Source organism: Bos taurus, chromosome 1 (assembly GCF_002263795.3).
Source record: "Bos taurus isolate L1 Dominette 01449 registration number 42190680 breed Hereford chromosome 1, ARS-UCD2.0, whole genome shotgun sequence".
In the NCBI taxonomy this organism is placed as follows: Eukaryota; Metazoa; Chordata; class Mammalia; order Artiodactyla; family Bovidae; genus Bos; species Bos taurus.
The window spans coordinates 85,340,152-85,353,882 of NC_037328.1; the positions used below are offsets into that span (position 1 = coordinate 85,340,152).

A 13,731-nucleotide genomic window follows, 5' to 3' on the forward strand; every position below is an offset into this window, starting at 1 on the left:
TTTGGAAGGAATGATGCTAAAGCTGAAACTCCAGTACTTTGGCCACCTCATGCAAAGAGTTGACTCATTGGAAAAGACTCTGATGCTGGGAGGGATTGGGGGCAGGAGGAGAAGGGGACGACAGAGGATGAGATGGCTGGATGGCATCACTGACTTGATGGACGTGAGTCTCGGTGAACTCCGGGAGTCGGTGATGGGCAGGGAGGCCTGGCGTGCTGCGATTCATGGGGTCGCAAAGAGTCGGACACGACTAAGCGACTGATCTGATCTGATCTGAACAGAATATTAGGAATATCAAAGGACTTCTCAGACAATTTACAGAAAACTTACTGGAATAAATTAGAAGCATTTCCGTTGAAACAAAGAGCAAGAGAAAGATGTTTAGAATTTTCACTATCACTTAAACATAATATTACAGGTCCCACCTGTCTTTTAAGGCAGGATGACTGAGCTACTTCACTTTCACTTTTCACTTTCATACATTGGAGAAGGAAATGGCAACCCACTCCGGCGTTCTTGCCTGGAGAATCCCAGGGATGGGGGAGCCTGGTGGGCTGCCGTCTATGGGGTCGCACAGAGTTGGACATGACTGAAGTGACTTAGCATCAAAGGTATGTTAGAATTGGAAAGGCACATATGACTATCTATGTAGAAAGTTCAATTGAATGAACATACTGTGAGTAGTAACAAAAGTTTAATAAGATGAATAGAATTTGTATATTTCTGTATTTTTTTATCAACTCAAAAAAGTACTCCTTTAAATAAGGTATTATTTTAAGAAACATAATTTTTTTGTTTCCTTTAGTAGAAAAATAGAAAAGTACATAAGATTTTAATAAATGGGAACAGATACTGTGTGCACTGTTGGTATTATTTAACCTAATAAAGTTATTAATTCTTTCCAGGTATACATGCAAAGTAAGTGAAATTCTAGTCAAAATTCTTGAGGATTTTTTAGGAACCCAACAAATTCTAAAATTTATATGGATGGCTGATTGTTCCAACATTTCTAAAACTGTGCATAGAAAAAGATAAGCCAAATTGATAGTCACCCTTAGTCATCGGATAATATATGTTGTAAATGGTGATGGTGATGATGCTGCTGTTGTTCCAGCAATGTATAAATAAAACAGAAGTGAGAGCTCAAAAATAGATCTAGGTGTATATAAAGACTTATATGATAAATGTTTGTATCACAAAACAGTTGAAAAAAGATAAGTCATTTAGTAGATGATGTGAGGATAACTATCTCATTATATAGAGAAAAATATAAACCTCTAACATATAAAGATTGGCCCCTAATAAAGTGAGAGATAAAGGTATAATGCTAGTAGAAGATAATAGAAGAAAATGTGAAATAAAATCTTTGTGGCCAAAGGATAGGAAAAATATTTTAATTTTATTGCAGTATAGTTGATTTACAATGTTTATATTAGGTGTACAGCACAGTGATTCAGTCATGTGTATATATAGTTTTTCAGATTCTTTTTCCTTATAAGTTATTACATATACATATACACATATGTGTGTGTATACATATTCTTTTTCAGGTTCTTTTTCCTTGTAAGTTATTATAAAATATTAATATCCCTGTGCTATGCAGTAGTTACTTCTTGGTTATCTATTTTATATATGGTAGCATGTATATATTCATCCCAGCCTCCTAATTTTTCCCTTCCTGACCCTAGAAAAGACTTTTTCTTAGAAGCTCCAACTGAAAGTCAAAAAAGAGTGGTCGGATTTGGTTACACCACAGTTGAGGATTTTGTTCAGTGCAGTATTCCATAGATGAAGTTGATGAATAGATGTTAGATTGGGAAAGGATATTTGCTGTATTTAAAACCAGCAAGGGATAATATCCCCATCTTAAATCAACATGAAAAATATGGAGAACCCAAGCAAAAAACTCTAACAGAATGAACAGGTAATTCAGAGATGTCTGAGTAAATAGCAAATGTATGAAGAGCTGCTACAGTTTATGTCTAAGGAGGTGAAGTGTAAATTAAAGCAATGATAAAATACCACTTTACAAGTATTGGCATTTGAATGGCAGCAGTTAGAAAGGTGAAAGAAAAGTGAAAGTGAAGTCACTCAGTCATGTCCGACTCTTTGTGACCCTGTGGACTGATAGCCTACCACGCTTCTTCATCCATGGGATTTTCCAGGCGAGAGTACTGGAGTGGGCTGCCATTTCCTTCTTCAGGGGATCTTCCCAACCCAGGGATCAAACCCAGGTCTCCTGCACTGCAGACAGACGCTTTACCATCTGAGCCACCAGGGAAGCCTTGGAAAGGTAGATAATACCAAGTATTGGAGAGGATATGGATAGGGGAAATTTTTGCACTGCTGATGCGGTTTCCCTGGTGGCTCAGATGGTAAAGAATCTGCCTGCAGTGCAGGGGACCTGGGTTTGATCCCTCGATTGGAAGATCCCCTGGAGAAGGGATTGGCTACCCACTCCAGTATTCTTGCCTGGAGAGTTCCATGGACTGAGAAGCCTGGAAGGCTACAGCCTATGGGGTTGCAGAGAGTCAGACACAACTGAACACAGCAGTGAGTGATGGGGATATAAATTGCACAATCATATGCATAGCAGTACTACTCATGGGTCTGTTTTCCAGAGAACTAGCAAAAGTTTTAGTGAGGACATGTTCATGGATATTATATTCCTGCAAATGGAGGTAGAGAGTTAGATGCATCTGAGATTATATGCATGGATGTTATAATATCACTAGTGTTGGTAGAGAGATGCATCCAATAAATAATTTTAATAAGTAAAATAGAGTGGATGCATACTATGAAGTGCTATGCAGCAGTAAGAAGCAATGAACTCATTGATCATGGAAGAATTTTAAAAACATAATGATGGTCGGGGTTTCGTACGTAGCAGAGCAGCTCCCTCGCTGCGATCTATTGAAAGTCAGCCCTCGACACAAGGTTATTTTTTTTCTCTTATTTTTTTTTTTATTTTAATATATAAAAAAAAATTTTTTTTAATATAAAAAAAAACATAATGAAAGAAAAAATAGAAAACATAATGAGTTATAGCACAAATGCTATTTATTTAAACAGAACACACATAATTCTTTACAAAACAACTATATCTGTTTTATAATGCTACACATTTATTTAAAGATATATCTATTATAATGCTACACATATTAAAGATGTATCTTTTATAATGCTACATGTATTTATAAAGATATATCTATTTTATAATATTTTATAGTAGTATTTTATAATACTACACATAATTAAAGATACATGCTAATCTCTTTAAAATGGGTTAATACTCGAGGGAATTGAGGTGCAAATTGAATAAAGAGTGAAAAGTAAAGATCAAAGTGAAGAAAGAATAAAGCAAAGGAAAGGGATCTGGCATGGACTAGTGACGACAACATGTTGAGAAATTAAGGCCACAATTAGATGCTGTCTGTGTGTCTGAAGTTCAAAATCTAACAACAGATCAAACAGGTCGTTTTTAGTCTTTTGCAACAGTGGCTATCTTTATCATACATTACTTTGTAATTTAAAAATGAAATTTTTTCTTGCACTATGCATTTCTTAGATGTCTTCTGTAGTCCTGTTCTTTTCTGAAGTACTTTAGGCAGAAGTAAAATCATAGTTATGTGCCTGGCAAGCATCAAGGGTATTCACATGAACTGCTTGACTGATCCTGACAGAAAAACACTATTTAAGCAACTTTCAAAGATTTTGGTCTTGGGATCTCTATATTCTTATTATTGAGGATCCTAAGAGCCCTTGTTATTTACCACATTAGAAATAAAAATGTTAAATATTTAATTTTAAAATAATAATCATAAAACATAAAATGTTAACATAATATTTTTAAATTAAAAATAATATTTTGCAGTGCAAACATTTAGTGAGAAGAGTGGCATCATTTTACATGTGTACAAAGCTCTAATGTTTGACTTAATAGAAGACAGCTGGATTCTCATATTTGTTCTGTATTCATCTCTTGTAAAATGTTGTTTTGATTTAAATATATCTAGAAAATCCAGCATCACGGATATGTAGTTAGAAAAATGAGGGGTATCTTAACAGCCTTTTCAGTTAATTGTGGATATTTTTCTTTGATATTGCACCAAAGCTCGACAAGTGGTAGTTTCTTGAAGGTGATTTTCAATCACCTTCTGAGATCTGAAACTATTATCAATGAACATTTTGTAGTTCGTTACTGGTGTATCTTATATTTTGATGAATCTTTAACCATGCATGATTTTATAATTTCATGCGTTGGTCAGTTGGAAAATTCTGCTTTGCTGAGTTTGTGTATCACTATTTTGTTGTTTAGTTACTCAGTCGTGTCCAACCCTTGCGACTCAATGGACTGTAGCCCACCAAACTCCTCTGTCTGTAGGATTTCCCAGGAAGCAATATATAGAGTGGGTTGCCATTTCCTTCTCCAGGGGATCTTTCTGACCCATGGATTGAACCCAAGTCTCCATATTGGCAGGTGGATTCTTTACCAGTGAGACATGAGGGACCATATACAATTAAAAAAAATGACATTTGTTAGTTATAACACTGATCTCATCAGGAAAGTGCTTAAGTATTGGGAAACTTTGAAGTTCCCAGCAGTTGCATACAGGTTTTCCAAAATTTTAGTTTTCATTGCAAGTTATCATTGGCAACTGTCAATTTTTCCCCTTCAGGTTATAGACTCACTCTACTTCTGAGAAAATACCAAGTACCCAAGTCTGAATAAACCGTAGTTTGTTTGCAGTCTTTTCTTTCAGATAAAAATGGTGTTCCATGAAAAAAGATACTAGTAGTTCAGCTTGCAACTCAGGTACAGCACACAGTATCGTGAGATATACACAGGACTTTCTTTGGGGTGCCGCAGAAGTGTTTTGTGTATACTTCCCATTTTATAACCGAGTAGTAAAAAGGCTTGTACGGAAGGGTTGCGATTTAATAAAACTAATGATCTCTGCTGACTCATGGAGGACATTCTTAAATGGATCTGTCTTTCCTCCTAGCATGGTGCTGAATGACAATGAGAGAATGGTTTGGTGCCACTATCTTTTTTTTTTTTTTTTTTAAATATATCATTGTGATGTGGATTACATTATTTTATTTATTAAACTATACTTGATTTCCAATTTGTGTTAGTTTCAGGTGTACAGCTTCAGATTCTTTTCTATTATAGATTATTATGAGATAATTGAATATAGTTCTGTGTGTATACAGTAAATCCTTATTTATTTTATATATAGTGCTGTAGATTTATTAATCTCCTACTCTTAATTTATATCTCCCCCTCCTCTTTCCCCTTTGATAATAAGTTTATTTTCTATGTCTGTGGATTTGTTTTTGTTTTATTACTAAGTTGATTTGTGTTATTTTTTTAGATTCCATGTATGAGTGGTATAATATGGTATTTGTCTTTCTCTTTCTGACTTACTTCACTTAGTTTGATAATCTCTATCAGAATCAGTGTTTCTGCAGGTGGCAATATTTCATTCTTTTTTTATGACTGAGTAATAGTCCACTGTATATATGTCCCACATCTTCTTTATCCGTTTGTCTGTTGATTGACATTCCAGGTGCTTCCATGTCTTGGCTATTGTGAACAGTGCTGCTGTGAACACTGGTGTGCAGCTATCTTTTCAAATTATTTTTTGAGTTTTATTCATTTCTGATATTTGCCCAGAAATGGGATTGCTGGATCATATGGTAACTCTAAAGTTTTTAAAGGAACCTCCAGGTGGTTTTCTGTGGTGGCTGCAACCAATTTACGTTTCTCACCAACAGTGTAGGAAGGTTACCTTTTCTCCACACCCTCTCCAGCATTTATCATTTGCAGAATATTTGATGATGGCCATTCTGACAGGTTTTGAGGTTAGTTTTGATTTGCATTTCTTTAATAATTGGCGATGTGGAGCATCTTTTCACATGCCTGTTGATCAACTGTTTGTCTTCTTTGTGGAAATGTCTGTTTAGGTCTTCTGCCCACATTTTGATTGGGTTGTTTGTTTTCCTGTTATTGAGTTGCATGAGCTGTTTATTTTGGAAATTAATCCCTTCTTGGTCGCATCATTTGCAAATATTTTCTCCTAGTCATACATTGTCTGTATATCTATCACCATATATTTTGTTTTGAAAAAAACTGAACATGTTACCCATTACATTTAACAGATTTTTAAAATGGTTTATACGACCTGGCAGGTACTAAATTTCTCTCTATGGTTGCAAAGATGGAAAATGGGAAGAAAAAGAATCCATATATTTTCTGATACGTGAAATTGAAATTATGTACCTAGTATTTTCAGTAGTCACTTAATACATATTGAATTAATGAGTGAAAAAAATGGACAGTGACATTGCAGTGCTATTAGTTATGATAATGTTACACATGAGATAAAACTCACTTTTAGTTCCATGGTCTTTCTTCCTTGGGACAGTATCTTATTTCCTACACCTCCTTTCTCTCTCTCTCTTTTTGTTTTTATAAACATGAGCTTCCAGTCATGCTCCACTTCCCAGACCTGAATAAAAATATGTTTGAGCAAAGACTACTCCATGTGAATGGACAAATGTCTATATAAGAGCTGGGGGTTCTGAATTATGCCCTTTTTTTTTTTTTTTTTTAAACAAACAGTAAAGCAGGGTCCATATTATACCAAATAAACTGATTTAAATTGAAAAATTTATTTACCTTTTTGTGTACAGGTAGACAGAAACCAGATTGTTGAGTTCTGGGACTAGTCACAGAGCTTGAAATTTTATAATCCATTGATTCCTGAATTTTCATACTTTTCTTACATCAGTCAATCACTTGGTCAAATAGAACATATCCCATAAGAACTGAAAATCCAGTAAATCAAAGGTATAAATTTACATTTATAACTTTATAAATGTAAATAATATATACTTAATGTAAGTGAATAATAATAACCTCTTACTGTTTCCTCAAACTCATGAATCATACATAATACAAATTATTATTGTAAGCTCCTTGTGCATATACTGTAATTGCAATAAGTTTTCTCTTACTATTTTTTTTTTCTTTACTCTGGGCAACAGAATACGCTTACATGGTGTCAGATTTCTGACATATAATTGGAAAACAGAGGAAAGATGCAATTCAGTTTGTTTGAAGCATTTTACAGTTTTACATGTCTTTATGGACCTACACATATGTTGATACAAAATAATCCACTTACCACTTTTTAAAAAGCTTTCATTAATGAAAAATGCATATTTATAACTGACATAATTGTAGCATTCATTTTTGATATAGCACCTTCATCATTAAATTATTCATTATTTTTCCAAGTAATAATTATTTTCTAACAGACTCAACTTTAATAACTAACAAAATTAAGGTCAAAATTTTCTTAAATTTGTTCTACATGAGATCAAACTACATCATTTTTATTTCAAATGAAGTTTTATTTTTGGAAAAATAGATAAATATTTATGTTTAGAAGAAAAATCAGAAATTACTCAAATGAGGGCTGAATCAATTTTTTAATCTTTTTCTGTGTTGCACAGAAATTTCTGGGGATGGCATCATTTCCGGCTTGGAGGCATCACTGTTCTATTTTCACATGTGGTTGGAATGAGAATTTCCTTGCAGAAACTGCCTCCCCTTCCCACATGGGAAGAGCAAGAATACAGCTATGGAATAGTCTGTCAAAGATTTTTCTCATTATTAGTAGACACGTTATATTGTCTGCCTGCCTGAGAATGTTTATGGGAACTTGTGATTTCTGCATCTGGAATTCATTTCTGAGAGTGCATGCAAATCGAACTATTGAATAGGTAACAGATATTTTGCTTCCCTACAGACACAACTTGCGGGCTTGTGTATAACTACAACACATCTTCAAAGTTCTCCAGCATGGTTTGAAAACTCCAAGATGGTTTATCCTGAGAACTCTTGGAAACTCTTAGAAATTGCTTTTTTTAAATAGGGTGCATTCTCTCATTTCTAAAATGGCTTTATTAAAATCTCACCTGGAAGTAGAGATAGGAATTTTCTTTTTTTTTTGTCTTAAAAACTTAGTTGTTTTGGTCAGCGAAGACTAATGACAATTTATCTAAAATTTAAAATTAGGGCAGCCAGATTTTTACAAATACTTTTCAAATACAATTCTTAAAATAATTGATAGGTCTAGACTTGGCATACCCTATATTATTGGTTCCTAAGTAGTGATTCATGATTAAATTTACACCTGTCTGTGGTAAAATAGAAATATTAGAAGAACATAGTAAGTTTTTCATCATTAAATTTAAGTTTATATTAGGACTGTCCTTTACACTGAGATTATGTTATTTCCTACTTTAAACATTTTTTAATTTATTTTTGGCTATTCTGGACTCTCATTGCTGCCCAGGCTTTCCCTAGTTGTGGAAGGCTTCTCATTGTGGAGGCTTCTCTTGTTGATGAGCATGGGCTCTAGGGTGTGCAGAGGGCTTCAGTAGTTGTGGTGCTTGGGCTCAGTAGTTTCGACTCCAAGGGATCTAGAGCACAGGCTCAGTAGTTGAAGTGCAGAGCCTTAGTTGCTCTGTGGCATGTGGAAACTCAAGCCTGTGTCTCCTGCATTGGCTGGCGGATTTTTTACCTTTGAACCACTAGGAAAGTGTGAAAGTGAAAGTGTTAATTTGCTCAGTCGTGTCTGACTCTTCGTGACTCCAGGGACTGTAGTAAAAAGGCTCCTCTGTCTATGGAATTCTCCAGGCAAGAATACTGGAGTGGGCTGCCATTCCTTTCTCCAGGGGATGGAGATTTGGCTTAAAGAAATGGTGTTTTAAACGTGGTTAGGTAAATCTAGATTAAAGAGGAGAATTATCACTTTTGTAACTTTGGATTAAGAATGATATAAGCAGTTGGTGATTAATGAAGGCTCAAAGGTAATTAAACCTGGAGTACAAAATCTTTGCCTGTCTTGTTTGCTGCTCTAGTACTGGTTCCTAGTGGGCTTGCCAGGTGGCACAGTGGTAAAGAATCCACCTGCCAATGCAAGAGACGCAGGTTCAATCCATGGGTCAGAAAGATCCCCCGGAGGAGGAAATGGCAGCTCACTCCAGTATTCTTGCCTGGAAAATTCCATGGACAGAGGAGCCTGGTGGGCTGAGTCCATGGGGTTACAAAGAGTTTGACATGGCTGAGCGACTGAGCAGGCACACACTGGTACCTAGTAGATGTTCCATAAATATATGGCGAATGAAGAACATGAAAGAAGAAAGAGAAGGTGGCTGCTGGGGAAGTAGCAGTGGAGAACTGTGAAGAACACCAGGAAGATGAATTTTAAAAGTAGCTAAGACATTTCAGAGTTTTTTGAAGGTCTCTTTTAACCCAGGCAACATAATCTTATTGTCAGTTGCTCTGCTCTACTAACTGAAAGTGTGGATGGCAAAAAGATTTTGTATTGATTATCAGCTACTGTTTTTGTTCAGTCGCTCAGTCGTGTCCGACTCTTTGTGACCCCGTGGACTGCAGCATGCCAGGTTTCCCTGTCCTTCACCATCGCCAGGAGTTTGTTCAAACTCATGTTCATTGGGTTGGTGATGCCATCCAACTATCTCATCCTCTGTCATCCCTTCTCCTCCTGCCCTCAATCTTTATCAGCATCAGTCTTTTCCAGTGAGTTGACTCTCTGCATCATGTGGCCAAAGTATTGGAGCTTTAGCATCAGTTCTTCCAATGAGTATTTAGGACTGATTTTCTTTAGGATTACTGGTTTGATCTCTTTGCTCTCCAGGGGACTCTGAAGAATCTTCTCCAGCACCACAGTTCGAAAGCATCAGTTCTTTGGTGCTCAGCTTTCTTTATGGTCCAACTCTCACATCCATACATGAGTACTGGAAAAACCATTGTTTTGACTGTATGGACCTTTGTTGATGAAGTGATGCCTTTGCTTGTCTTTTTTTTACTTTACAAAAAGTATTTATTTTTAACTGATTGATTATTGGCTTATATTATTGGTTTGATTTCTGTCATACATCAACATGAAATAACTATAGGTGTGTCTGTGGTTGAATCTCCCTCCCACCTCATGCCTATTCCCACCCCTCTAGGTTATTATAGACTCCTGTTTGAGTTCCCTGAGTCATGCAGCAAATTCCCATTGGCTGTCTATTTACATATATTAGTGTATGTCTTTGCTTTTTAATACACAAGTTTGCCATAGCTTTTCTTCCAAGGAGCAAGTGTCTTTTAATTTCATGGCTGCAGTCACCATCTGCAGTGATTTTGGAGCCCAAGAAAACACAGTCTGTCACTGTTTCCATTGTTTCCTCATCTACTTGCCATGAAGTGATGGGACTGGGTGTCATGATCTTTGTTTTTTGAGTGTTGCATATTAAGACAGCTTTTTCACTGTCCTCTTTCACTTTCATCAAGAGGCTCTTTAGTTCCTCATCGCTTTCGCCATTAGGGTGGTGTCATCTGCATCTGAGGTTATTGGTATTTCTCCCAGCAGTCTTGATTCCAGCTTGTGCTTCATCCAGCCTGGCATTTCGCTTGATGTACTCTGCGTATAAGTTAAATAAGCAACCTTTATGTGCCCCTTTCCCAATTTTGAACCAGTCTGTTGTTCCATGTCTGGTTCTAACTGTTGCTTTTTGACCTGCATACAGGTTTCACAGGAGGCAGGTAAGGTGGTCTGGTATTCCCATCTGTTTAAGATCAGCTACTACTACTGGAATTTACATGATAGCTAGAAGATAACAGAAATCTATGGTTTCAGTTCAGTTCAGTTCACTCAGTCGTGTCCGACTCTTTGCGACCTCATGAATTGCAGCATACCAGGCCTTCCTGTTCATTGCCAACTCCCAGAGTTCACTCAAACTCATGTCCATCGAGTCGGTGATGCCATCCAGCCATCTCATCCTCTGTCGTCCCCTTCTCCTCCTGCCCCCAATCCCTCCCAGCATCAGAGTCTTTTCCAGTGAGTCAACTCTTCGCATGAGGTGGCCAAAGTACTGGAGTTTCAGCCTCAGCATCATTCCTTCCAAAGAACACCCAGGGCTGATCTCCTTCAGAATGGACTATTTGGATCTCCTTGCAGTCCAAGGGATTCTCAAGAGTCTTCTCCAACACCAAAGTTCAAAAGCATCAATTCTTCGGTGCTCAGCCTTCTTCACAGTCCAACTCTCACGTCCATACATGACCACTGGAAAGACCATAGCTAAGATGGTCCTAAATCCATTTGTAATCCTAAAACTTTAGTGAACTTTAAGCAAAGAACTTCACTTCTAGTTACATATTTATGGGCCTAAAATCATTATCAACTCTTAAAATTACCAAGTAATAGCATTGGAAAATGATTCCAGAGATTATTTCTATCATCTTTCCTGAAAAACTAATTTTCAGAGATCTTATTGATATTCTGTACCATATTGAATCAGGCCTACTTTAAATTTATTTTTGAAAAAAAATATATAATTCAACATCTGTATACATGACAAAGTGATCACCACAAGTCTAGTTACCATCCATTACCATACAGTTAACTCTGTTCACCCACCCCCAATCCCTTTTCCCCTCTGTTATCCACTAATCTGGTCTTTTTCTCAGTGTTTTTGTTTTGTTTGTTCATTTGTTTTTTGCTGTACCACATGGTATGTGGAATCTTGGTTTCCTGACCAGGAATTGAACCCATGCTCTCTGCAGTGGAAGTGCAGAGCTCTAACCATTGGGCCATGAGGGAATTCCCTATTCATTTGGTTTGTTTTTTTAGATTCCATAGACTTCCCTGGTGGTTCACACGGTAAAGCGTCTGCCTATGATGTGGGAGACCTGGGTTCGATCCCTGGGTCGGGAAGACCCCCTGGAGAAGGAAATGGCAACCCACTCCAGTACTCTTGCCTGGAAAATCCCATGGAGAGAGGAGCCTGGTAGGCTACAGTCCATGGGGTCACAAAGTTGGACACGACTGAGCGACTAAACTTTAAACTTATGAATGAAATCATACAGTATTTGTCCTTATGTGACTTATTTTACTTATTGCTAGCATAATACCTTCAAAATCCTTCATGTTGTCATAGGATGATAATAGGATTTCATTCTTTTTTATGACTGAGTACTAGTTTGTTATGTATTTGTATACCATATCTTTATCCATTCAGTGATCCATGGAGACCTAGGTAGTTTCTGTATCTTGGTTATTGTAAATAATGCTGCAGTAAACAGGGATGCCTGTATTTTTTGAATTAATGTTTTTGTGTTCTTTGGATAAATACTCAGAAGTGAAATAGCTGAGTCATTCCCTTGTGACTCAGCTGGTAAAGAATACGCGTGCATTGCGGGAGACCTGGGTTTGATCCCTGGGTTGGGAAGATCCCCTGGAGAAGGGAAAGACTACCCACTGCAGTATTCTGGACTAGAGAATTCATGGACTGTATAGTCCATGGGGTCGCAAAGAATTGGGCACTACTGAGCAGGGAAAAAAAAGGTAGTTCTATTCTTAATTTTTTGAAGAATCTCAATACTGCTCTCCATAATGACTGCACCGACTTTCAGTCCCACCAACACTGTATGAAAGTTCTCTTTTCTTCACATTCTTTTTGGTATTTATTACTATTATTATTTGATAATAGCCATTCTAACAGGTGCAGGGTGGTATCTCATTATGGTTTTGACTTTTGCTTCTCTAATAATTAGTGATGTTCAGCATCTTTTCTTGTGCCTATTGGCCATCTGTATGTCTTCTTTGTAAAAAATGTCTTTTGAGAGCCTCTGCCCATTAAAAATTTGTTGTTGTTGCTGAATTGTATGAGTTCTTTATATGCTTTGGATATTAGCCTTTTATGTGATATATCATTGCAAAGTCTTCTTCCCTTAGTAGTTTGACTTTTCATTTGGATGATGGTTTCCTTTGCTGTGCAGAAACATTTTAGTTTGATGTAGTCCCATTTGTTAATTTTTGCTTTTGTTGCTCTTGTTTTTGGACTCAGGTCCACATAAACATCACTAAGCCCATGTCATTAAAGTTACTGCCAGTGTTTTTCCTAGGAATTTTATGGTTTCAGGTCTTATATTCAAATCTTTAATTCGTTTTTAGTTAATTTTTGTATCTGGTATAAGATAGTAGTCTAGTTTCATTCTTTTGCCTGTGGCTGTCCAGTTTTCCAACAAACTGCTTATAGTTTTTTCTTATAAGTTATTTGGCCAAACAGTCAAAATTTGGTAAGGAAGAAGTATGAATGAGATTCATGAAAATTCATCTTTTTTTCCAAATAACTTTTTGAAGTATGATTAAATATAAGATCTATTTTTCATTTCTCTTCATTTTACAGTACTTCATTTCTGCGTAAACCGAAAGGGATACCACTGTAGGCTATTGTTATAAGAAAATCGCATCTTGGTAAATTAATTTTCAAATATATAAAAGTCCATATAGCTGTAATAAATAAAATTTCGGTGTCCTATATATGTAACAAGTAGACAACAGAGGACTATTTCTGTGAGATATTACAATTTTCAACAGTAGAATTGCTCTCACTGGTTCATCTCATGTTAGCATATTTATGTTCCTTTTCCTAACTCCTCCCCCAACCCTGTCTCAACACATGAGGTATAGCACTCACTGATTATTGTGTGTGTTAGACATTTGAAAGTGTGTGGTCTTGCAAAACTGTGAGGCATATTGAAGTTCTTTATAGCATAAAGTTAGTGACATGTAGTTGCTTTAAATCATATCCACTCTTCTGGTAGCCAAAAGAAATGCAATCATGTATTAAAAGTTTCCTTGT

General features: G+C 36.4%; 1 long non-coding RNA gene across 2 annotated transcripts in view; it reads left to right on the forward strand.

Annotated features, from left to right (window-relative positions):
* The window catches only part of LOC132345662 (uncharacterized), a 183,425-nt gene that overhangs the window by 20,013 nt on the left and 149,681 nt on the right, over positions 1-13,731 (forward strand). The window lies entirely within an intron of this gene.